Consider the following 27,359-nt stretch of genomic DNA (forward strand, 5'->3'; position numbering starts at 1 on the left):
TTGAAAATTTTGGAACACCATGATCATGGAAGAATTGTTATCACAGATGATAGAAAGGTTCATAGCAAGATGCATTGTGGATGTAAGTAGACTACAGCATATTATGTATCATAAGTTATGTTAGAAATGCTTGTATAAAATAAAACCAATACAATCAAGATTAGAAGGAAAGCAGAAAGGTGGGAAACATTTTTTACAGTCAGTATTTCTGATAAAGGCCTCATTTCTAAAATATATAGAGAATTCAGTCACTTATAAGAATATAGGTCATTCCCCAATTGATAAATGGTCAAAGATATAAATAGGTGGTTTTTAGATGAAGAAATTAATCTATAATAATATGAAAAAATGCTCTAGCTCATTACTGATCAGAGAAATAAGGGGCACCTGGGTGGTGCAGTGGCTAGAGCACTGGCCCTAGGGGCAGGAGGACCCGAGTTCAAATCTTGACTTCAGACACTTAATAATTACCTAGCTGTGTGACCTTGGGCAAGCCGCTTAATTCCATTGCCTTGCCCCCCAAAAAATAATATGTAGGGACCAAAGAAATATAAATGAAAATAACTCTTAAGTTACCATTGCACACTTATCAAAATGGCTGATATGATAGAAAAGGGAAATGATAAATGTTGGAGGGAATGTGAGAAAACTGGTACACTAATGCACTGATGGTGGATCTGTGAACCGATCCGATCCAGCTATTCTGCAGAATAATTTGGAACTATGCCCAAAGAGTAATAAAACTCTTTCATCTAGCAAAACCACTATTTTGTCTGTATCTCAAAGAGATCACAAAAAAGGGAAAAAAGATTTGATTTACCAGAATATTCTTTTTTTTTTTTTGTGGTGACAGAGAATTGAACATTGAGGGATGCCCTTCAATTGGCGAATAGCCAAACAAATTGTGATTTATGAACATAATGCAATATTATTGCTCTATAATAAACAGTGAATAGACAGATTTCAGAAAAACCTGGAAATAGTTAAATAAATTGATATTGAGTGAAATAAGCAGAACCAAGAGAACATTGTATACTTTGCAATGTTATGTGGTTCAACTATGATAGACTTAGCTCTTCTCTGCAAAAAACAGTGATCAAAGACAGTTCTAAAAGATCTATGAAGAAAATGCCATCTATATCCAGAGAAAGAATATGAAATCTGAATACAGATTAAAGAATACTATTTTCACCTTTTACATTTCTTTTTTCCTTTTTCTTTCTTTCTCATGATTTTCCCCTTTTTTGTTCTGATTCTTCTTTCATAGCATGACTAATATGGAAATATGTGTAACACAATTGTACAGGTTTAACCTATATCAGATTACTTGCTATCCTAGGTAGGAGGGAAGGAAGGATGGGAGAGAGAAAACTTTACAAGAATAAATGTTGAAACTTATCTCCACCTGTAATTGAAAAAATAAATAATAAAAAATATTTCTATGAAAGACATAGAAATATTGAAAATTTCAAAAGCAGGTGACTTGATAATGTATTGAGAATTAGGGTAAACAGAGATTATCAGAGTGCTGCTCTAGCATCCACAAAGATTGACAATTTAGTCACTGCCTTCTCACTGAAGCCTTTATGGAAAACCACAAATAGGAATTCCTTAGGATGAAAAGACATGAAATGGCCACCATTTATACTATCCCTGTAGAAAAGTTAAATCTTGCTTCAAAACCTTCTGGCTATTTCTTTTTGGCGTTCCTTCCATAGAAGATTTTATGATTCTAGCATCATTTTTGGCCTTGAACTTCAGGACATTTTAAATCAAACTTACCTCCTTATGTCTAAACATTTCCTTTCCTTTTCAAACTTACGTTTCATAGTGGATCTCAGCACCAGTAGTTTTGGGATTACATCTTTACTTCTCTTTGTATAGAATGGAAAAACTGTGAAAAAGAGAGAAATCAGGACTTTATTAAGGTTTACTTCTGGAAGTTTGTATTCAGTGATTTTTTTTCCCCTGATAGGACCAGAGCTACTGCACTCTCTGTAAACCATACAAATGATAGGCTTCTTTATGGTTGACCCCAGATTTCAGTGTCTTATCAGTCTCTAGGCTCTCAGAAGACCATCTCCACTTAGCTGTATGTAATACTGATTACAATTCCTGTTTTAATCTTTCCTCCTCCACAGAGGTAGGATCTTGCCTTAGAACTCCAAGTTGACAAGAAGTTGAAAAATAATTTAGAAAGGTGAGATATAGATAGTTTACTTCCAAGTGTTTGCCTTCTTCCATACAAGCTTTCCCCTAACTCTAAGATAGTAAGAAAGCAGTCAATTATCCAAGAGGAGGCATTTATGCACTTTTATCTGAGCATCTTGCCCTCTGCCCCCATCAAGGTTGTGGGAGTTTTTGAAGTGACCCTGTTTTTTTTTTTTTTTTTTAGGTTTTTTGTAAGGCAAATGGGGTTTAAGTGGCTTGCCCAAGGCCACACAGATAGGTAATTATTAAGTGTCTGAGATTGGATTTGAACCCAGGTACTCCTGACTCCAGGGGTGGTGCTTTATCTACTATGCCACCTAGCCGCCCCCTGTTTGCTTTTTAAAAATTTTTATTTTATTTTTAATTTATGGATACAACAAACATTTACATTACATAGTATAATAAAAAGATGATTGCACATGAAACTGCAAATATATTATGAACAACTTCAGCTTCCTTTTAAATATATAATAATCATGTAAATTTCTTTTTTGTGTGTGTGTGTGACTCTGTTCTTATTTGAGTAGTTAGATTTGATGGGGGCAGCAAAAGGACATGTTTTATTTACCACAACACCACCCTCACAGAGTAAAGAAATAAAGACCTTCTGTTTCTGTTTTTAGTAATCAGAGATAAGGGATGATGCTTGTTTTCTTTTTTTACCCTGGTGCTGGGTGTTCTCACAGAGGCAGCACATTGAGGGAAAAAAAGAGAGCTGGACTTGAGGCTTAAAAGTCCTGTCTTTTTACCAGCTGTGTAATTTTGAGCAAATCTTTAACCTTTTTAAACCCCAGTTTCCTTATTTGTAAAATGGGAATGAGAATACCTCTACTTGGCTGATTAAAGATCAGAAGAGAAGGCCAAAAGTGTTTTGCAGTCATACAGTCCTGCATTCATATAAGCTACTCTCCTAAAATCCAGTTTAGAGATAAGAATGACTTATTATTTGCATCGATATAGCTTTTAAGGTTTGCAAAGCACTTTATATCCATTACCTCACAGTGTCCTAGAAACAATCCTATGAGCTAAGTAGTACAGAACCTATGTTCCTCATTTTACAGATAAGATCCATAGGATCATGAAGAGTCAGACACAATTGAACATCTACTCTATGTACTAGGTACTGGAGATACAAAAACTAAAACAAAATGAAACCTCAAGGAAATGAGGAGGGAGAGTATTTGAATTGTGGAGATAAGAGATGGAATGGGTATAAGTAATGACAAGAGGGCATTTTGGTCACTATTAGAGTGGATGGAGGGGAGCAATCTGTGAAAATGCTAGGAAAGTAGGTTGGACCCAGGTTGTGAGAAACTTCAAATGTCCAAGAGAGTTTCTATGGGTAATAAGGGATTTCAAAGCTCTTCATAAGGTAGCCCCCTTTCCCCTTCACAGCCTTCTTATATGCATTTCCCACTCAGCATTCTGCAATCCAGTGACTGGCTGCCTTGTTTTTCCATATACAAGATGCTCCATCTCTCAGCTCTGGGCATTTTCCCCAGTTGTAGAATGTTCTCCTTCCTCATCCCTTCTCTCCTGGCCTCCCTGGTTTCCTTTAATTCCCTGCTAAAATTCAACCTTCTATAAGCTTTTCTTTGAACCACCGTAATCTAGTGGATTATCTGTTCATTCTCTAGTCTATTCTGTCCATCTGTCAATCTATCATTTAACCTCTATCTGTATATAGTTGTTGGTGTGTTGTCTCTCCTATTAGACTGTTAGCTCCTATTGATAGCAGCTTGATAGATGTTATTGTTGTTACTTTTTTTGTATCCCAGTGCTTCCCTCAGTCCACTTTGGCAGCTGTGTGGAGGCTGGATTAGAATCAAGACTAGACTTTAATCAGGGAGACTAATTCTGAAGTGATTGTAAGAAGTGATGAGGGTTTACCTAATAGTGGTGAAAAGAAGGAAGGATGTAGATTTGAGAGATGCTGTAGAGGTTGAAAAAAACAGATTTGGCAACTCAGTGGATATGTGAGGTAAGTAAAAGTAGGAAACAAGGATGGCACTGATGCTACAAAATGGGTGATGGAAGGATAGGGTTGCTCTCAGCAGAAATAGGGAAGTCCAGAAAAGGGTGGACCACAAAGCCAGTAGTGTCAGAGGTTACACACTCAGGTTACCTATGCTACACTGTCTTTGCCCATTTTAAAGATGAGATAATATATTCAGAAAATGATCAAGGAGAGGATAAATGGCAAAGATTTGAATTCAAGTCCTTGACTCTAAACCTAGCATACTTTGACCATATCATTTCTTTCTTTCTTTTTTTTTTGGTTTATTTATTTTTTTGGAGGCAGTTGGGGGTTAAGTGACTTGCCCAGGATCACCCAACCAGTAAGCATCCAAGACAGGATTTGAACTCAGTTCTTGAGCTGCCCACACTGTACCATTTCTAAGAACACTTCTATCTTTAAGTCCTATGTTTCTTTGAGCATCACCAATAATAGTAATAATATTGATAGCTGTAATTTATACACAATTTTGAGTCTCAAATGAGATAATAGATGTAATGGCAATAATTAGAATTTATATGGCAATTATTATGTGCCAGTCACTGTGGAAAGCTCTTTAGAACCTTTACCTCATTTGATTCTCAGAACAATCTTGGGAGATAGATGATGCCCATTTCACAGATGAGCAAACAGAGACAAACAAAAGTTAAATGATTTGCTCAGGATCAGATGGTTATTCGGTGTTGAAGGCCATATTTGAACTTAAGTTTTCTTGACTTCGAGCCTAGTTTTTATTTGTTGTACCAACTATTTCCCTTAATAAAGAGTGCTTGATCTGGAGTCAGGAGTTTAAACTCAGAACACTTAACCCTTATGCCTCAGAACACGTAATCCTATTTGCCTCAGTTTCCTCATCTGTAAAATGATCTGAAGAAGGAAATGACAAACCACTCTAGTGTCTTTGCCAAGAAAATTCCCAATGGGTTCATGAAGAGAAAGAAGAGACTGAAACTACACAACAGCAAAAACAACAAAACTTAATCTCCCTTATTAACTCTTTCTTAAGTCTAGGCAATCAACAAAACAATAAACCAATCCTTGATTTGTGGATATTGTTGATTCCTGGAAAGGCAAATGCTCAAACTGAAAATTTCACAATGAACTCTGACAAGCCAGTTAGAACTGGTTCCAGTGCACCCCTGTTTATATATTATAAATCAAATCAGGATCCTAAGATTATTTATTTTGTTGTGTCCCTGGAACTTAGCATTAATATAAAGGACTATGGGTAGTAGAGATACTGCAACCTGGAATGAAAATAGGAAACCTTGCTGTCGGTAGGTAGAACAATGAAAAGCAGTTTTTCAACTTGCTATAATCAATTATCCTGTTAATAGGTTACTTTTTCCCCACCAACATATTCCAAATCACAGCTTGGTCGCTGAGCCCCAGTGATTCAAATTTGTAACTGAGTTCATTAATTTCCCAACTTTGTATAGCTCCATTCATCTCCTAACTTTGCATTGCCCTCATTTGAATTTTTTTTGTCTTCTCAAAAGATCATAAAAATATTCAGTCTTTGGCAGTTCAAAGAAGAGCCTCTTTCTGACACCAGGACTGTCTCCTTTTGAATTTTTTTCCCCTTTATGGCTAAAAAAAATAAAGAATAGTGTTGATTAAGTAAGAAGTTTTAGATTAGTCATTTGACTAGCACATTAATTATATTTTCTCATTGCTCATTTTCATTCACCCTCATTCCTCATTTTAATTAAAAATGAAATAACTGAGACTTAGAGAGATTAAGTAAAATTGCTCATTGAATAGCTACTTAAGATTGGAGGCTAAATTTGAACTCAGTATATCATAGGAATAGAGATCTAGAAGTAGTAGTTAATTCAGAGACCATATAGTCCAACCCCCAGACTTATAGATGTAGAAAATGAGATCTGAAATGGTTAAAGTGATTTGCCTAAGGTTACTCAAACCTCACATTTAAATTTGAAGAGCATTTTTTTGTTTTGTTTTGTTTTTGCACACAAAGATGGCTGACTGGTTGAAATGTGTTACTAACTTATAACACCTACCCTTCTTTTTAACAATGGGGAAAGCTACCCGTGTCTTTCAAGCTGTTTTATTTAATTACATTCTGGGATTGGACGTCGTGAGGGATTCAAATTAGATTATGAAGGGTGTTTGTGGTGACAGGTTGAAACAAAATTCCCGATTTTTTTAAGAAATAAAAGCAGTTTTAGAGAGGCAAAGACCTGTCCAAGGTCACTGAGCAAGTCAGTCTGCATTAGAAGCCAACTTGTCCAGGGCTCATTCTCCCATATGGCATTGTTTCCTATAAAGAGACAAAAAAAAAAAGATCATCTTGGCAGGTGTAAGCCACAGGCCTCCTGCTTCCTTTGCTCTTTTCTTGGTGAGACTGGGAGCCCTCCAGGGCTCAGCCACATTTATGGCATTTCCTTTCTCTGGTGGGGATTGCTTTAATAAAATAATATTTTATTTTTTCCCAGTTATGTATCAAAACAATTTTGACATTCTTTTTCAAATTTTGAGTTCCAAATTCTCTCCCTCCCTTCCCTCTTCCCCAACTGAGAAAGCAAGTAATTTGACATACATTATACATGTGTAGTCATGCAAAACATATTTCCATGTAAGTTATTCTATGAAAGAAAATATAAGCAAAAAAAAGAGAGTATCTTTGATCTACATTCAGCCTTTATCAGTTCTTTCTCTGAAGATTGGCATCTTTCATCATAAGTCCTTCAGAATTGTCTTGGATCATTGTGTTGCTGAGAATAGTTAAGTTATTTATAATAGATCATCATACAATGTTACTGTTACTGAGAACAATTTTCTCCTTGTTCTGCTCATTTTTCTTTGCATCATTTTAAGAAAGTCTTTCCATGTTTATCTGAGAGCATCCTGCTCATCATTTCCTAGAACACAATAGTATTCTATCACAATCATATACAATTTGTTCAGTCATTCCTCAATTGATGGACATCTCCTCAATTTCCAATTCTTTGTCACCACTAAAATAGCTGATGCGTGTGTGTTTGTGTGTGTGTGTGTGTGTGTGTGTGTGTGTGTGTGTGTATACAGACTTATTAGTTGTATTGCAGGGTCAAAGGGTATGCATGGTTCTATAGTCCTTTGGGCATAGTTCCAAATTGCTCTCCCGAATAGTTGACTCTTTCGGATTATCTTAAAGAGGGGATGAAGTAAACTCCATTGTTTTGTTTTTTGTGTGTGTGTGTGGTTTTTTTAGGTTTTTGCAAGGCAAATGGAGTTAAATGGCTTGCCCAAGGCCACACAGCTAGGTAATTATTAAGTGTCTGAGACCAGATTTGAACCCAGGTACTCCTGACTCCAAGGCCGATCCACTACGCCACCTAGCAGCCCCTAAACTCCATTGTTTTAATAATGGTTATCACTTCCTTTGATCAAAGGGGGAAAAAGCTTCTCCTTCTCTACCAGCTGCTATATTTAGATTTCTGATCTGGGCAGATCTTCCTTGTCCCAATGTTCTCAGGCCTGTTCTGCTAATTGGATTTGAACCTGGCTCAGTAAAGATTTAGATCAGGTGTAGTCAATGGGGAAAGACAAGGAGTGGGAGCTCCTGCCTTATGCTGTTTTGAAAAAGCAAAGAGGCTAGATAAGGACCAATTAATTTTTTAAAAATGGAGTTAACCCAGAGTCTTAGACAGGGAAGGTAACTTCTGAAGTGGGTTGGAGATAATCAGGGTTCTGACCTGTGGTTCAGGAGATGGGCATATGGTCTTAACCCTGCCCCTCACCAGCTCTTGGGGTAAAACATGCCTCTCACTGAGTCAGAATTGGAGGGAACCTCACATATTTTCTAGAAAAAATCAGCATCATAAAAATATTAAGGATCTACTTTGTACCAGGATCATTGCTGTTATTGTCTTTCCTTCTCTAAGAGGACAAATGATATCAGGAAGGTGATGCTATGACTTGCAAGTGAATTGGATTGAAGTGAGGCAAGGCTGTGCAAGATGATCAGCTTTACTTTCCTTCAGAGCCATTTGGGGCCAGTGGCAAGATATAGATCAGGATGCCTGGAGATGGACTTGGATGTAGTGGGAGACCTTAGCCTTTTTAAGCTAAGATCTTTCCCAGGTCTAGATCCTGGGATACAAGTTTACATCTCCCACAAGTGGTCATCCAAAGCTCTTCTTGAAGACTTCCAGGGAAGCAGATAGCCTACTTAATCCCAAGACAGTCTAATCATTTTACTTTTGAATAGTTTTAACAGTTAGAAAATTTCTTCTTCTCAAACCTAATAAGGGTAGGGGTAACTGGTGTGGGGTGTACGGGAAGGAAGGGCTGGAGGGCTGGAGAGGAGTTGTGAAAGCACTTTGAAAAGGATAGGATACTGAAAGATTAAGTGGGATTCTTTTTAGGCTCAAAACTCTTTCCTCACAATTGTAGAAAGAGCACTGAACTTGGAGTCAAAAGACTTGAATTTTATACCTTTTAGTTATGTGATCCTAGGCAAACTTTCCTAGTTTGAATCTCCATTTTTTTCATCTCTAAAATGAGATGATACCTGTACTATGATGGAAAGGGAAGGAATTCTCTGAAGTATGAAACACAATATTAATGTGAATTATCATTGTTCTTATTTTTCTTTTCCCAAGATAGGAAGCTTAATGTTCTAGGAAAATAAGGCATATTTTAATTAGTAGATTTTCAAAAACATTGAAAATTAAATCTCTAAAAATAATTAACCATCCTGTTTCTTAAATATCAGCTCTTTAATCTCCATAATACAGTGAGTCAAAAAAGATGAGGTCTGAAGTCTCTCAGTACCTTCTCCTTTAACAAATATAAGCCAGGTGCATGGAGCTATGGAAGCATCCTGTGTATTTGTAGATTCAGGTTTGCCCTGATTAGCAGATCTCCCAAACTCTGGGATGGTTGACCTGATAAAAGTTCCAACAGCGATGGCAAATTCCACTTTTGAATTTGTGGGTAGTAGTTGATGATGTGTGCTATTTTTCTCCCCCCAGTGTAGGACTGAAGCTCTAGGTTTCAGGGAGGGTGGGATAGGCAACTATGGAGAAAGCACATAGAGGAGAAAAAACAGAATGGGTCTAGCAGATCGAAACTCTTTGGGTCCTTCTTCCTGGAAAGCAGTAAGAATCGAGTTATAGGGAAGAGAAGAAATTTATAATATGGAATATTGCTGCCTTGCTTTGGTTTGGAGAATAGAAGTCTTCTATCCATTTAACCAGCAAAGACCATGCTTGAATTTTATAGGATTTGGATTTTATAGGCTTCAGTCTCTTGCGTATTCAGCTCATCTGTCAATAGCTCTGAGCAACTATAGTGAATTAGTGCCAGAGGCAGAGTCTGGTGCTTTTTGAAGAAAGTAGGTCTGGCATCAGGAGACCTTGGTTCAAATCCTGCTTGTTCACATTCACCAGGACAGTCATTTTTCTTTGGGCTTCATTTTTTCAGATTGGGGATTGGATCTTTCTAGATGAGCTACTTCTGAAGTCCCTGCCAACTCTGACATTCTTTTTTTTTTAATTTTTGCTAGGCAATAAGGTTAAGTGGTTTGCCCAAGGCCACACAGCTAGGTAATTATTAAGTGTCTGAGGCTGGATTTGAACTCAGGTACTCCTGACTCCAGGGCCGGTGCTCTATCCACTGAGCCAACTAGCAGCCCCAGCTCTGTCATTCTAACTTCTAAGATTCCTTTCTGGCTCAGATATTCTGTGTTACTATAATTTTCTTAAAAAGAAAGAAGCCAGTTGATTGGTGGACTCCAGGCAAGAGTCTGGCTATATTATTGTGGGGGTGGTTAGGTGGTGCAGCGGATAGAGTACTGGTCCTGGAGAAGGGAGGACTTGAGTTCAAATTTGCCCTTCCTGGTTGTGATCCTGAGCAAGTCATTGCATCCTTTTTGCCTTAGTTTCTTATCTGTAAAATGAGTTGGAGAGAGAAATGGCAAACCACTTCAGTATCTTTGCCAAGAAAACTCCAAATAGGGTCCCAAAAAAGTCAGATACAGCTGAACAACTACAATCTATTATAATAACTTTAGTTCCTTCAACTTGATACATATTATTCATCACAAAATACAATCCACACAACCTCATCTTCTTTTTCTGTAATACATTTTTAAATGATTTTTTTGCTTTTATGTTGAGTTCACTTCCCAATATTTTTCTTCCTATTCCTTTAACCATTGAACAAACCCTCTATCACAGGCCAATCCCCAGGCACTTAAAGAGCATACATTTGATTCAACAAGGCCATAATTTCTTTCTTTGTTATTTTCTTTCTTCCTTGACCCCAAGTGTAAATTCTTAAGGTTCATTATCTCCACATATTTCTTTTCCAGATAGCACAGCAACTTTAATTAAGCTATCCCAGAAAATGCCCACGATGCCTGGCAAAGGGCCAGAGGGCTCTGATGATTGTTGACTTCTTCCTCTGGCTCTCAGGAAGCTGGGGTTACAAGATCTCTTTTCTCTCTTTGGAAATATCCAGCCACCATTTTAAATGCAAAGAAATTCAGGCAAATGACTTCTGTTAGACTCTCAAACTCTCTCAACTCTCTAACAATTTCAAAGGCTGTTTCAAAAATTTTAGGAAAGAATTCCTAACAGATGGAGCTGTTCCACAGTGGAATGGGCTACTTCCTGAGGTGATGAATTCCTTTATCATTGGAGATCTTCCTAGCAGAGGCTAGATGACTAATGGTGAGGTATATTGTATAGGAATTGTTTCAGGTAGGGGAAGATTATATGGCTTCTGCAGTCCCAAAGCCAAAGATCAGGAAGTTGCCATATTTCATTCCTGGTTTACTTCATTGCATTTGTATTTGATAATGATCCGTTTATACATTCTACCAAATTCAGAATGAAATGTTTTGTTTGTTTGTTTTTTCCTATAGAGGCAGCATAAGATGATGTAGTTGAACAGGTATTAAATTTGGAGTCAGGAGACCAAGGTTTGAGTTCTAACTAAAAGGTTTACTGCTTATGAAACCTTGAACAAGTCACTTAATATTGGTGTTGGGTTTCTGTTTTTGTAAAATGAAGATCCTGGGTTTAATTCTCAGTTTTTACTAGGTGACATCAACAAGTCATTTTATGTGTGTCTCAGGCAACTCTGAGAGAAAAAGCTATCTTCACTTGTCTGAATTTCACTCACTTCTCAACTCTTTGTAGTCTGCCTTCCAATCCCATCATTCAAATAAAACCACTCTCTCCATAGTTACCATTGACTTCTTCACTGCCACATCTCTCTCCAAGTTGCTGGTGATGCTTTTCTTCATTGCCAAATTAGATGTTCTTTCATCCTTCTCTATGTGTCATTTGTCTGTCACTTGTGATCTATTCTTTCTTCCTCATTACTTTCTCCTCTCTGGGATTTCTTCATTGGTTCTTCTCTTTTTTTTCCATTGGTTCTTTTCCTACCTGTCTGACCATCCTTTCTCAGTCTCCTTTCCATATTACCATCTATATCATGTCCACAACTATAGCTATGTTTGCACCCTTCTCTTCTTTTTACATTCTCACTGATATGTGATCACATCACCTCTCAAAGGCTTAATTATTATTTCTATGAAGATGACTGACTACTAGATACATGGACATCTATTCCTCTTCTGAGCTCTAATCTCATATCACCAATAATCTATTGGACATTCTGAACCAGATGTTTTGTAGCATCTCTGACTTAACATGTCTAAAGTGGAATACATTATCTCTCCCCACCCCTGCAAAAAACCCAAACCATTTCTCTTCCAATCATCTTTATTTCTGTTAACTATAGATACTGCCATTCTTCCAGTCACTCAGCAAAACTCATCATCCTTGACTCCTCACCCTCACTCACTCACTCATTACTCACACTCATCTCTTTTCCTTCTACAGCTTTTTTTTGGAGTGCTTTCTTCTCTCCCTTCAGAGTTATTCTTTCAGTTCAGGCCCTCATCACTTCTCAACTGGATAATTATACTAACCTCCCAATCAGTCTCCCCACTTCAGATTCACTCACTCATTCTTCAAATAATTAGCAAAGTGATTCTCCTGAATTTCATTTTTGACCAATCACTCCTCTCTTCAATAAACTCCAGTAAAAAGGCTAGTTTGATTGATTGTAGAGTGTATAAGAGGGAGTCATGTATAATAATAGCTGGAAAGATAAGTAGGGAACATATTGTGAAGGGCTTTAAATTCTGAAACAGGAGATTATGTTTGATCCTAGAGGCAAAAGGGGGTTATTAGAGTTTATATTTTATGTCATCTATCTATTTATAATTATATATGTACAAGATATCTGTCTCATAGAGTACATATACCTTGAAAGCAGGGTCATCTGCATTTTTGTCTTAATATCTCTAGCACCCATCATAGAACTTGGCACATGATAATGATGAAGTTTAAAAATGTTTTGAGGAGTGGGCTAGTTTTGGGTTTTATTATGTGATGAATTCCTGAAAGGATCAGCTTTGATTCAGAATTATTTAGGGGCAAAAAAAAGTGGTGGTGGCAGTGGCAGCAGTAGTGGCAACAGCAGCCATGAGGGGATAAGCAATAATGAAAGGTAATGGAGAAAGAAAGTTTATTTGGGGGATTATACTCCCCAAAGCAAGACAGATGTTTCAAAGGGAGACTAACTCAGTTGAGGAGAGGGTGAGATTTTAAAAGGGCAGGAAGACGAGGAAATTAGGTATACTTTTGATGGGGGCAGTAACTCCAGGAGCAGAGATAAAGTAATTAGGGATATATAGATGAGGATGTAACTCTAAGAGCAAAGGTGAGGTACTTAGATGAAGGGTTGTAAGAGTCTGTCCATTCTTTTGTTAATAAAGTTTTGTCTTTTGTTTGGGGGTAAGGATTTACTGAGTCCTTGCCAGGGAGGGGCAAGGTACTTTTTAAAAAATATTTATTTATTTTTTCCAACTATATGCAAAGATAGTTTTCAATATTCATTGAAATTCAATATTCATTTTTAAATTCAACATTTTTCTCTCTCTCCTTCCCTTCCCTTGATGGTAAGTAATCTAATATAGGTTATATATCTAGAACTATGATAAGCAATTTCCATATTAATCATGTTGTGAAAGAAAAATCAGAACAAAAGGGAAAAATAAAAAAATACATTTCAAAAAGTTGAAAATTTTAAAAAATTTAAAAGTTATAAAGTTGGTCTGTATTCAGTTCCATAGTTTCTTTTCTGTATATGGATGGTATTTTCCATCACAAGTCCTTTAGATTTATTTTTCATCATTGTACTGCTGAGAAGAGCAAGTCTATCATTGTTGATTATCATACAATGTTGGGTTAAGGTATATAATGTTATTCTGGTTCTGCTCACTTTACTCAGCATCGGTTCATGCAAATCTTTCCAGGTTTTTCTGAAATCTGCCTGTTCATAATTTCCTACAGAACAATAATATTCTCTGACATTCATATATCAAAATTTATTCAGCCAATACCCAATTGATGGGGGGGGGGTGGAGGGCAAGTTATTTTTACTAAAAAATTCATTGACTTATTTCAAAAGCTTGGACAATGGGATGGGGGTCAGTGTTAATGTGAGATCAGCTCAGGGGTTAACTATTTGACATGGTCAGCACAGAGGGAACAGTTTAGTCTTAGAACATATTTCTCTGTCCAATATTTCCTTTACTACAGGAGGCACTTAAAAATGCTGATTGATTGATTGAACTGACCAGGGAGTCAGGAAGACCTGGTGGAAGTCCAGATTGTAAAACTACTGGTTGTATGACCCTGGACAAGTCACTTAGCTTTTCAGTGCTCCCAGGCTAATAAGCCTACAAATTACAGGTGAGTAGCTGATATGTATTAGTTAAGGAAGTTTCCTCATCAGAAGTTCCTTTAATGGTAGTTCTAAAATTTAGTTGGTGAAACCAGGGGATAAGACTTCTGTGTGCTCAGGTCTCTAAAAGAAAAAGCTGACCTCCTTCATTGCCTCTACTTCTTCCATCTCCTTTCACTCACTTCTTAAATCTTTGCAGAGTGGCTTCCAGTCTCATCTCTTAACTGAAACCACCCTCTCCAGTGTTACCAATGATATCTTAATTGCCATGTCTCTCTCAAAATTACCAGTAATATCTTTCTTCATTGCCAAATCTTATGTTCTTTTCTTAGTCCTCACTCTTCTTACAACATTTAACATTGACCTTATCCTTTCAAGGGTTCTTTAAGGTCAAAGTTCTTTTCGTAATAAGAATGGTTTCATTGTCCAATATAATAAAGATCTATAGATATAACACCCCCCCCCCAAAAAAAAGCTCTTGGGGAAGGCCCTCAATAATTTTAAAGAATGTATAAAGGGGTGCTGAGACCAAAATGTCTGAGAATTGTTGCCCTACACCAGGCAAATCATAAGTCCAGATGTGACACACTCTTCCTCCAGTACCACTGCTCATATTTTCCTCTTAGTCCCTACAGTAGATATAACCCTTTTCTCTAACTCGATTCATATCAATTCCTCTGCTTTTCATATTACATTTGATGATTTGTTTCAGTTTCCTTTTCCTTCTTTTCATTAAAGCAAATATGTTAATTGCATGAAGTATTTCCCATGAAAGTCACTTACTCAAGGTCAGTTCTTGTGGTCATATTAAAAAGCTCCATTTTCTTTGCATCTAAGTTCAAGGAGCTCTCGACTGGTGTTAGAGCTATTTCCCATAGATGTCTCTTGCAAAATCAATCATAGAATTTCAAAGTTGGAAGGGACCTTGGCAGCCCTTGAGTCCAACCCATATCCAAAAGGAATCTTGTTTTGCAAAATTCTGATCAATCATGAATCTTTTTTTTGTTGTTTTTAATTGAATGAATTCCCTTCCTCCCATCTTACCTTCTTCCCTTCTGCTGTGCCTCCCCACCCACCCTTGTGAAAAGAAGAAAAACAAAACCTGCTACAAACCTGTACAATCAAGCAAAACAAATTCTCATGTTAGCCCCAACGGATGATTCTAACTGTTGAGAAGTTTTTCCTGATCTCCCAGCTAAATTTATCTCATGTTTGACACCCACAGAACTTAGCTCTGCCCTTTGTGGCTAAGCAGAGCTAGTCTGGTCCCCCTTCTCTAGCATAGGCTTTTAAGTACTGAATAAGGTTATTACTGAACTTTGCAGTGTGACTATAGTCATTCTCTCTTAGGGATCCTATGGCCATTTCTGAATAGAAAAAGCCAGGTTATCATAGAATTTAAAGTTAGAAGCTTTAAATCATGCTAAGTACTTTTGTTTTTTTACAAATATCTCATTTGATCCTCACAGCAAATATGAGATCTCCATTTTGTAAACTGAGGCAGGCAGAGGTTATGTAACTTTTGCAGGGTCATAAGCTATTACATAGCTAAGGCCAAATTTGAAGACAGTTCTTTCTGATTTCAGGTCCAGCAATCTATCTACTGGACTGCCCAGCTGCCTTGAAGGATAGAAGTACATACATACAGATATACTGTGTTAAATATAAATATAGGAAGTAATTATATACAATAATTTTGAGCTAGGGTTAATAATAGAGATGAACAAGTCCAACACCCTCATTTTTCAAATAAAGAAACTGAGGCTAGAGAGGTTAAAGCTTGCCCAAGGTCACATAGGTAAATACCAGAGCCAGGATTTAAGCTAGTTCTTCTAATATCAATGCCAACACTCTACTACCTTTCATCTCTTTCCGAGTGACTAAAGATGTACCTTGGGCTTTTCTACTTGGGCATGTCCCAGCCTGTGGTCCCCTGGAACACAATACACAATCACTCCAAGCATATTTTCCTTCTGTGGACTGCTGTTTGTCTGATGCTGACAGTGAATAAACAAACGGAGGGACTACCTCCAACTATTTGGTGTATTTGCCAAAGGAGCAGTCAATACGACTCTTCTCCCCTCAGATTAAATAGAAATGGAGCTACTTAGCTGATGTTAGTTAAATGTTCTGTTGGGGAAGTGCTTGCTGTGGTTTTTATTGAGGTTGGTGCTGATTGGACTATTTCTGAATCACTGATGCATCTCAAGTTTTGAAGGAGGTCCTTCCCAGAACCCAACTTTGAAGGAGAGTCAGGGTCAGGGGTGGGTATAAATAGGAGGAGGAGAAAGAAGACAAGGTAATAATAACAGGTAATAATGCTGGAGACAAGTGGGAAGAGGAGGAGAAGGAGGAGAAGAAGGGAAAGGAAGAGAAGGTGGAGGAGAAAAAGAAAGAGGAAGAGATAGAGGAAGATGATGAGGAGGAAGAGGAGGAGGAGAAAAAGAAAAAGGAAGAGTAGGTGGAAGAAGATGAAGAGAAGGTGAAAGATGAGGAAGAGGAGGAAGAAAAGTCAGTTTCTTTGAGTTTTTTTAGGACTTTGACAGTTAATGTACCTATCTTGAGGGAGGAGATGGAGAGAATTCTAATCTCATTGTTTTAACTTTATTTTTATGGAATAAAATAAGCATTTCCATAACAGTGCAATAAAAAGATGATTTACATGAAACCTCAAATCCACTATGTATAACTTGCAATTCCTATTTTTTTTTTTTTTGCTATTCATTTTAAAAATTACTTTAAAGATAACCAACTATACCAAGTATGACTGGAGAGGCACCTGGGATGAAAGAGTTCTATAAAATTTAAAGCTTTATAGAAATCTGAAAAGTTCTTTTTATTATATTTTAATATTTTATTCTGTAGAGTTCAACTAGGAACAGTAGAATGTTATTCCACTGTTTAAATCTTTACTATTCGGTGGAGAAAATGTCTCTTTGTAATTGTAAAGTGTTAGAATGTCAACTCACCTTCTATACCCTAATTAAGGCATCTTAGCAACAATTCTGGTTGTGGACAGAATGATTTGTATCTCCTTCTATTACCATATGGTTTTGATTTCTTCTGCTATGTCTCTATATATTGAGAGCTTTTCAATACATATAGTTTGGAGGTTGTGAATATAATTATTGTTATAAAAGAAGTCATTCTCCTTATTTCATGCAATGAAATTCAGATAGAAATGGTTCAGGATAAAATCATTATCCTACATCTAAGTCATATGGGGAGTAGAGACTTGGGAAGACCTGTTTTTAAATTCTAAGACATTTGCTAGCTGTGTGAACCTGGGCAAGTCATTCAAGCTCTCCTGGTCTCAATTTTCTATAAAGTGGGGATAATAATAGTACCTACCTCATAGATTTTGAATATTCAGGAAGGACAAATACCTCTGGTATAAGGGACTCCTCATCCACTTTTGGTGTCAACTTGCCACTCAGTTTTCTGTGACTCCAAGAAACTATAGCAGGCTTATCAGTCCATTTTATAAACTGAGGCAGGCAGATAGACTAGACTAGATTGAGGGAAACCACAGGACCACAAATCTATTGGTGAATTAGAAGGACGTTTATGCCAAGTATGTGATGGCTTCTCCCTGCAAAATGGGTGGATGAGAATAATTTGTTCCATCATCCATGAAGGCAGCTGAAACAGACTCTGTGGAGCATTTAGACTAGAACTTGATCAGACATTGAAGACACCAAGATCATCCTTGATGTATCCAAGATGATCAGACATCTTGATTTTTATCTTGCTATAGGACTCTGATGACTCTGGAAAGTAAGGATAATGATTTTGGGCAACTCTGCCTCACTTAAATCAATTTATTCAGGAGAGTATATACATAGGTATATATGTGCTAGGTATTATTATTCTTTTATATTATTGTTCTATAAAGCTCTATAAAACATCCTATTTCCATGCTTTTGATTTCTGCAGCTAGGTTCTTATATTTTGAGAATTTTTTTGTTTCATGTACTTTGGAGATTATGACTATTAGGCATGATCCCATCTATTACAATTGTTCTAAATTTTTAGGGATAAATTTTATTTCTGGGTGATGGTGTACAACAATTGTGTCTGTGAAAATGGTCTGGTTCTATTAAAGTTTGCTGAATTTTCAAGGAGATTTTGAGTTCAAGGATATTTGTGGTATACATATTTGTCATCTGTTTATGGTGATAATTATTATTGAAAAATTGTACTTATTCTATTTGATAGAGTTGAGATAAAAATAGTCACAGGACAAATCACTATCCAGCTCTCATTCTTTCTTTTATGAATAGTTGCACAGGAGGATAAAATAATTGCTTTTATAATTGAATAAAAATATTAGGACTTAAGGTCATTATCTTAGGTTCACTGAAAGTATCCTTAGTACAACTCCTATAGGAGACAAAATGATGGGGATGATCTAATTATACAATTATATGATGATTCTCTGACTCACAAGGCTATTATGAGGAAAGCAATTTCTTCCTTTTAGATTATAAACCCCATAAGGACAGGGGTGGTAACTGCTTGAAAATTGAGACATAGTACTCTGCATACAGTAGGCACTTTAAAAAATAGTTAATTCTTAAATTTTCAAATGAATGATAAGTTCAGGAAACACTGAAAATCTGGGAAAAGAAGGAACTTTGTGGCTTGTGGAAAAGGGTGGGAGAAGGTAGAATTTGTTTGTTGTTGTTGTTGTTGTTGTTGTTTTGCGAGGCAAACAGGGTTAAGTGGCTTGCCCAAGGCCACACAGCTAGGTAATTATTAAGTGTCTGAGACCGGATTTGACAGAAGGTAGAATTTGAACTGGGCCTTGAAGAATGTATAGATTTTGACAGAAAGAAATTAGGAGGAAGAGTTTTGCAAGAGAATTACAATTTTATATAAATATAATGATTTTAATTTAATCATTGACCTATTTAGAATGATGCATTCTTTATGGAGAGTGGACATCGTCTGATGGAGTATATAGGAAAGGTTGAATCTTTAATGTAGGACTTAATACGGTATCACTGTAATTATTAGGAAATCGATTGCCCAAGATATTTGAGTAACTTTTCTTCCCACCCACCCCCTCCTTTAAAAGATTTCATTATGAACAAAATAGAGAGAAAAAATTCCAGGCAGCTAGAATACAGGCGGATCATTAGTAGGCACTTCTATCACTACCAAGAAAGTGTACTTCTCTCCCAATTCCCCTTTGTTCCTTACCTCTATTTCCTCATCTGTAAAATGGAAATAAGACCTGCCTCCTGACCTCCTGGGGTTGTGTGTAGATATAAAAAGAAATACACAGGGGCGGCTAGGTGGCACAGTGGATAAAGCACCGGCCCTGGAAGCAGGAGTTACCTGGGTTCAAATCCAGTCTCAGACACTTAATAATTATCTAGCTGTGTGGCCTTGGGCAAGCCACTTAACCCCGTTTGCCTTGCAAAAAGCTAATAAAAAAAATACACAGGAGGTATTTAATAAATGTTTTTTTGAATTGAACTATTAGTGCAATACAATGTTACCTTACACTCCTTTTGATACAGAGGTAAGGGGAATAAGGATAGAAAATGGACTCGTGGTTTCACTGGCATGGGGAATTCTTTCTGCCAATGTACCTTAGCACTCTTTACTCAAGTCACATAGTAAGGATGTATCAGGGAAAGATTTGAAGCCAAAGTTTTCTTGACTTTGAGGATAGCACTCTATCTATTAAACCGGAGGCATCAATCAAGTATTTGGCCTACAACACTCCCAAGTACAATTTGAACCATATTAAAATGTGATTGGGAAATATTTAGAAAAATAAATTAAAATACAAAAAACATAGATAATATCATATTTCTAAAAGTCAATATGCTGCCCTCAGGAATCCTTATGTATGTATTAATAGTCCTTATGTCTATTTGAGTTTGTTACCATTGTATTAAATGCCATTACTTCTCTGGGGAAGTCTAGATTAGTAGAAATTCAGGGGACAGAATTCCAGAATGAGTACAAGATTAAGAGTCAGGAGAGATCTGAACAGTATCTGGAACATCTGGAACTCTGAAAAGTGATGATGGGTGGTGGAAGGTGGCATACATAGGGTCATACGGTTTAAAACTGGAAATGACTATAAAGATCATCTTGACTAGTCTCTTTATTCTGGTCCCAAGCCCAGAAAAATTCAATGATTTAGGGCAGTATGGGGTGTGGCTGGAGTTCTGGACCTGGAATTTGGAAGACTTCATCTCCTATCTCTCACATTTCTTAGCTGTGAAGTCATGGGCCAATCATCTAATCTCTTTAATTCTTAGTCTACTTTTCTGTAAAACTGGTAGTATAGTAAGTGTAATTCTTATGGAAAGGTTCAAATGAGATAACAAATATTAGGGTGAAATTGATCTCCCTAGATCTTCTACTTATTAGTCCTTGTTCTAGCCTTTGGAGTCATTCAAAATAAATATGACAGCCTTTGATGTCTCTGAAGATGACAGTCTCATCCCTTAGTCTTCTTCTCCCTCCCTCCCAAGTACTGACTAATTTTCATATTATATCTCCCCATTTGTCTTTTTCTCTTTCTGATATGGGGTGATGGTGGGAACATGCCAACAGGAAGAAGGAAGTCTTCTAGGTGAATTAGAAAAGGGAACTTAGACAAGAAAAACATAATAGCTGGCATCTCTATAGCAATTTACAAAGCACCTTTTATCTATGATCTCATTTGATCCTCTCATCAACCCTTTGAGATAGGCAGGCAATACAACTATTTTTTTTTTTTTTTAGATTTTTGCAAGGCAAACGGGGTTAAGTGGCTTGCCCAGGGCCACACAGCTAGGTAATTCTTAAGTGTCTGAGACCGGATTTGAACCCAGGTACTCCTGACTCCAAGGCCGGTGTTTTATCCACTACGCCACCTAGCTACCCCGCAATACAACTATTTATCCCCATTTTATGAGTAAGTTGAGACTCAGTATCCAAGGTCACACAGTAAATGTCAGAATCAGGATTTGAACCCTGTTCTGATTTTAGAGTAAATGACTTTTCAGTCATACCACAGTCATGTCATGAGATAAAATACAGAGATAGAATCTTGGATTGAGTGAGGAAACTCAATAGAACTGAGACCTAGCCAAAAGGGGAAAAAAAGGAACATTGGTAGTAAGCCGAGGCATTGCCTGGGGACAGGGTAGCAGGGTGAAATTAAATCTGAGATGACATATGTAAGCAAATAGCACTGACAGCAAACACCTGCTGATGGTTGGGACACTGAATTCCTAGGTTGTCTGTTAAAACAGTTTCTCATTTGAGTTTTTTGGTTCCAGGAGACAGGTGAAAGGGGTGGTCTCAGTGAGTGGCATACCCACAGCTGCTGTAGGGATCAGATAAGATTTGAAGGTCATGTCATATGCCCTGGTCTCTGACTTGGGGGCATTAATCACAGAATCCTATTGCAGAGTTGGAAGGGATGCCAATGATTATCTGGTCTACATTCTACACAATACTTCAAAATTGGTAAATGTCACAATGTAGTTCATCTTCCTGGATATCAGTTTCCTCATCTGTAAAATGGGATAATAATACCTCTAACTGATCACCACTTTTCGGGATCAAATGAGAGAATAAAAGTAAAGTGTCTGACAAATTACTCCAGAAAAGTAAACTGTTATTATTTCTTATATGAGTTCTCTTTTCAGGTCCTAAATAAAACTCATCTTTTCTCAATAATATCCTTGGCAAATGGTTTTCTGTCCTTCCTGCTTACTTCAATGTACAGTTTGGAGTTCATTTCCTGATCTCTTTTTTGATTCCCCAAATGTGAGCTCTCTCTCTCTCTCTCTCTCTCTCTCTCTCTCTCTCTCTTAAAATTATTTTGTATTTGCTTATTTGTGCACATGTCATCTCCCTCAGGGCAGGGACTGTTATTATTGTTTTTTCTCTTGTGTGCCCATCACCTCTAATAATGCTTTGCATATAGTGTTTTATAAATATGTGTGGAATTGAGCATGAGGACCTCTTGAACTCACTACTCCCAGAAGACACCTCTTCTATTTTGGACCTAATTATGGGAAAATTCATCCCTTTCAACTAAACTCTGCCTTCCTTTCTATAGGCTTATAGCACTACAGATTTAGTGCTGGAAAAGATCTTTGATGCCATCTAGTCTCCTAGATTCAGAAAGAACTGAATTCAAATCTAACTTCAGGCACTTATTGGGCAGATCACTGAACACTATTTGCCTCAGTTTCCTCATCTGTAAAATGATCTGGAGAAGGAAATGGCAAACCACTCCAGTATCTTTGCCAATAAAACCCTTAATGGAGTCACCAAGAATTGGACACAAGCTACTGAATTACAAAAGTTTAACACCTTTATTTTACAGATGAGGAAACTGTAGCTCAAAGACACTATTAAGTGATTTACCTAGGATCCCCAAACCAATTAATATCAGAGACAGGATTTAAATTAAGGTCTTCCTGATTAAATCTAACATTTTATTCACTTACTATGCTACTTCTCTAGTTTTGTCTTTTGAAACATACAGAACAAGTCTCACCCATTTTCCCCATAGGGTCTTCATGTGCTCAAAGATAACTGGCATGCCCTTTTTAAGACTTATTTTTTCTCCTCTGGGGGCTAATCAGGTTCAAATTTCTTGAAGCAGTCCTCATTGTGGGGAGGAATTTGAAGGAGAGATCCTCCTTGCTTATCTGCTTGGATACCCTCCTCTGGATTTTACTAAGTCTAACAGCATTCCTCTTTAAATGTCATTGTTCAGTATTCCAGGTATGGTCTGATCATGGTGGAGCATAGTGGGAGCATTAGCTTCCTCACTTTAAAATTACTTTGTGCTATCTCACTATGTGTTAGACCAGCATTGAAATTAAAGTTCACTCAGATCCTTGAAAAGTTCTTTGATTAGGTGAATTCCATCCAAACTTGCTGCCTTTGAATTAACTTCCTTTAAAGCCAAAGTCATATAGCTTTTTGATATGGGCCAAAGCAGGCCCTGGTCACTTTGGGATGGAAGGGAATATAAAGCATACAGGTCACATTATATATATCTGTGAGATTTGACTATGATTGCATCATGTTGGAAAGGAGAGCCACCTCTAGTTTGAACCAAGTTACAGTGGGGACAATCATGAACTCATGTAAAAATAGTTCATCATGTCATGCTAATAGCTGATGTTTGATCTTTTGAAGATGTGCCAAGTTTTTCCAAGCTTTATGTTGATGAGGCTGTTTCCTACTTACTCAAGTGATCTATTTGGGGGGGGGGTGTTAAGAAAATCTCTGTAACTTTCCAAATCAAATTTTAAATTTTTATATGAAGGATGAAAAGGAAGGAGGTGGTGTGGTGTGAATGAAAGAACTCTGGACTTGAGAGACAAAAGAGTCTTGTCATGGTTTTGTCATTTACTCAATGTGTGACTTTTAAGCAAGTCACTTTTTTCTTTCTGAGCCTTAATGTCCTTCTGACAATAATGTCTGAATTCCCTTCCCACTTTGACCTTGGGTGTTTTGTGCCTCAGGGATCTTGAAGAGTTCTAGGTCCAATCTTTTTATTATATATATAATTTATTTTTCCAACTCCATGCAAAGATGGTTTCCAACAATTATTTTTTGCAAAGTTCACATTTTTCTCTTTCCTTCCCTCCCTTCTTCCTTTTCCTGACAGAAATCTAACACAGGATTTGAATTATAGATGTACAACTATGTTAAACATAAATCCATATTAATCATGTTGTGACAGAAGAATCAAATAAAAATTGGGGGAAAATATTAAAGAAAAAACATAACACAGGACAACTTTTAAAAATTGAAGATAATAAGCTTTGATCTGCTTTTAAATGCCATAGTTCCTTCTCTGAATATGAATGGTATTTTCCAACTCAAGTCTTTTAGAATTGTCTTTATTATACTGTTGAAATGAACAAGTCTATCACAAATGATCATCACCCAATGTTGCTGTTAGTGTATTCAATATTCTTCTTAGGTCCAATCTTTTCATACATTATTGCTCTACTTGTACACTTTGATCCAAAGACACTGACCTCCTGGGTGGTCCAAATAAGATACACTATCTATTTAACTCTGGGTATCTTCTCTGACTGTTTTCCATGCCAGGATCACTCTTCCTCCTCTATTTCAATTATTGGTCTGACTGGCTTAATTTTAGGTGCCAACAAAAACTGCATCTTTTATCAGAAGTCTTTCCAGAGCCCTCTTAATCCCATTGCCTTCCTTCTGCTAATCATTTCCTATTTATTCTAAGCTCCCTGAGAGCAGAGACTGTCTTTAGTCTCTTTTTGTAACTCCAGTGCTTGGCACATTGTCTGCTGAATATTAGGTGCTTAATAAATGTTTACTGATAGATTAATTAGTTGAATATTTTGTGGACAGTTTGACATTGTGAAAAGAACACTGGATTTAAAGGTAGAAGACCAGGGTTTGAATCTTGACTTTGCTATCTATGAACTAGCTGTGTGATTTTGAACTCTTTATCCCCATGAAAACTTAGTTTGTTCCTCCATAAATGACATAGTGCTATGGCTGACATTTTAAGATTTACAGTATACTTTGTTCCCCAATACTCTTTGGGAAGCAAGGCTTACTATTTCTAATTACAGAGAAGAAAATTAGAGGACTAATAAGACTTGCATAAACTGACTCTCAGGATGGTTGGGACAATCAAAGTATAAAGAATATAAAGGGTTTTGTAAATCTTAAAGCACTATAAGGATACTTGTTATGAAATAATAACCATATGATGATGATTCTCTGATCCTATGATTTAGTCTGGAATAATTTAATCTCAAACTCTCTATAACCTAACTAGCATCTACAATTGGAGCTCCATCACTCAAAACTTCTAGTGATATTAACTGTGATTTAAAAAAATAGCTTTCTAGGATCCCTATTGATTTAATTTAGATAACCTTTAGTGTCTGCCAATTGGATACAGTCTAGAACTAAAATATATCGCTGCAGTCTGTCTCTGTAGTCTTTAACAATGGAAAGCTCAGAGGAAAAATACTATCTGAGCATGGCAGGACAGCTGTGAGTTGACTATTTTTCTCCTGCTCTCCAATGATAATGACCAGACCCTAATAAATCCACTTGCTGACAGAGAAGCCATCTGAATGGGAGTAATGGAAACTATCCTTGTATCCTTAAGGGTGACTTTAGAGTATTCTCAGAAAGGTTGAGAGAAAGGGTCCAAGTAAGAACAGAATTCGATGGGTATGGGCTAGGCCCTGGAGGGCTAAGCTAGAACCAGGAAGACAAATGAATAAGAGGAGAAATTTTTTCACTATTATTACAGGAGTTACCCTAAAGTAAAATGGGTAACCTTGGCAGGGAGAGTGATGATTATTTGCCAAGATGTTTTAAAAGGGGGGATTCTTGCTTCAGGAGTGAGTCAGACTATCTGATTTCTTCCAACTCCAAAAGTATATGATTCTTTGGTCTAGAAAGAATGTTATTGTAGCTTTAAAAGATGGTTAGAATTGGAAGGGTCCTGTCAACACAGAATAGTTAAAGTTATCTAATTCAACTTTCTTACTTTATAAATGTAGAAACTCAGTCAAAGAGAGCTAAGTATTTTATCCAAGGTCACTTAGCTAGTCCATGAACCAGGAAGAAATAGATCTCCAGCCCCTCAACCTAGGACTTTTTTGGTCTCACTAAGGAAAATTATTGCTAAATGGATCTGCATTAAAGAGGGAAGAGGAGTAGTTAAAGATCTTTCATCTACCTTCCTCTTACCATTCTCCCTTTCTTTCTCCTCTCCCCATCTGTTGAAAACTTTGATTTTGGAATCTGTGTTCTCCAGATAGATAGAAATATCTGGTTTTCATCGACCCTTTCCTGTAATCTCCCTCTTTTCCCTTCCCCCCAAATCTTGGCCATCCACCAGATTGATAGCTGTACCAACTGATCTGGCAGACTCCAATTGCTTTTCTTTGTTGAAACTGCAGCTTTGCCCTTTATTTCCTTCTTCCCTGGGCAGGTGGTATTTGCTTTATCTGCTCAGCTGTTCTTCCTCCCAGAGTGGTAACAAAGCCTGTGGTTGGGTTGTTATTTATTTTCTCTACCTGAACCCATTTCATGAATGGAGAGGAGGCATGACCCTATATCTAGCTTCTGTTGTTCTCATAATTGGTGTACTAGGTAGCTACATTACCAGTCTGGGCCCCAGTCAATGTTCCCATTACCATTCCAAGGATTTGACAAGGGAATTTAAATATCTCTCTCTTTATACATATATTATATAGATATCAATATCTCTCTCTCTCTCTCTATATATATATATATGTATCATGTATGTATTTTTCTGTTTCTCCCTCCTCTTACTTCTCTTTATCCCTCTCTCCTTCTTTCTTCTATATCACTCTTCTGTTCTTCCTCTCCCTCTCTTCCTTCTTTCTCCATTCTCAGTCTTTCTTTCCCTATTTCTTTCTCTTTATGTCTCTTTCATCTATCTCTCCCTGTCTCTATTTCTGTCTTTTTCCTCTCTCCTTGATTAAGTTTCTGTCTTTCTCTGTTATCTCTTCTGCCTCTCAAATCTTATTCCATTGAATATAGAATCTCTTCTCTCTGACTCTGTTTCTCTCTCACCATCATCTGTCTTTTTGTCTATCATTTAGTGATCTCTCCTCTTTCTCTTCTTCTTTCTATATCTATCTACCACCCAGCTATCATCTGGTTATTAACATTTGTTTATTTGTCCGTCTATTCATCCATCCACCCATCCATCCATCTGTCTATCTACCTATCCATCCATTATCTACCTACTTACTTATCTATGTATGTATGTCTCTATCTTTTATTTCTACTTCTCTCTGTTTCTCTATCTGAATCACTTTTCTCTCTCTTTTTCTCTCTGTCTCTTTGTCTCTATTTCACTCTGTCTCTCTATCCCCTTTTCCCTTCCTCATGCTGCTAAAAGAAAGGAACTTGGTCCAGTTCATAATGCCTAACTCTGTACCCTCTTCAGACTGCAATAAGTCCAATATATAAAATCTCACTGGACAGCCTTCTAGTGGCATACATCTTCCACCTCCACTCCCAGCCCCGCCCACCTCATAATATGGCATACTTGGATTTAGTTGCGCAACACATAGGAAGCTGTTATACTGGAACACTGAGTAGTAAATAAACCAGACTTAACCCCCTTCTCCCATCCCCCCAAACTCCTCCTCTCCAGCATCTGCAACCCTTTGGCATCCGGTTGGGGAACCTCATAGTGAAATAGCATTTTCTGTGAAGTCATCAGTCTGAGAGAGATATTAGGAGGGTATCCCTCCTGCCCCCTTGAGGCAGAATGAGAATCATGGACTCCTAGAATATAAAGTTGGAAGGAACAAACAATTCATATTTAGATAGC

General features: G+C 37.1%; 1 protein-coding gene and 2 long non-coding RNA genes across 3 annotated transcripts in view; 2 read left to right on the plus strand and 1 right to left on the minus strand.

Annotated features, from left to right (window-relative positions):
- Window positions 1–26,249, plus strand: part of LOC141504923 (uncharacterized) — a 37,272-nt gene extending 11,023 nt beyond the window's left edge. The window contains exon 4 of the long non-coding RNA XR_012473501.1: window positions 1–26,249. This is a non-coding gene — a long non-coding RNA (uncharacterized LOC141504923).
- The window catches only part of RBM38 (RNA binding motif protein 38), a 130,213-nt gene that overhangs the window by 66,760 nt on the left and 36,094 nt on the right, over window positions 1–27,359 (plus strand). The window lies entirely within an intron of this gene.
- The window catches only part of LOC141504924 (uncharacterized), a 52,588-nt gene that overhangs the window by 7,771 nt on the left and 17,458 nt on the right, over window positions 1–27,359 (minus strand). The window contains exon 4 of the long non-coding RNA XR_012473502.1: window positions 1,783–1,894. This is a non-coding gene — a long non-coding RNA (uncharacterized LOC141504924). The remainder of the gene's footprint in view (window positions 1–1,782; window positions 1,895–27,359) is intronic.

This window comes from Macrotis lagotis, chromosome 1 (assembly GCF_037893015.1).
Source record: "Macrotis lagotis isolate mMagLag1 chromosome 1, bilby.v1.9.chrom.fasta, whole genome shotgun sequence".
Taxonomy (NCBI): domain Eukaryota; kingdom Metazoa; phylum Chordata; class Mammalia; order Peramelemorphia; family Peramelidae; genus Macrotis; species Macrotis lagotis.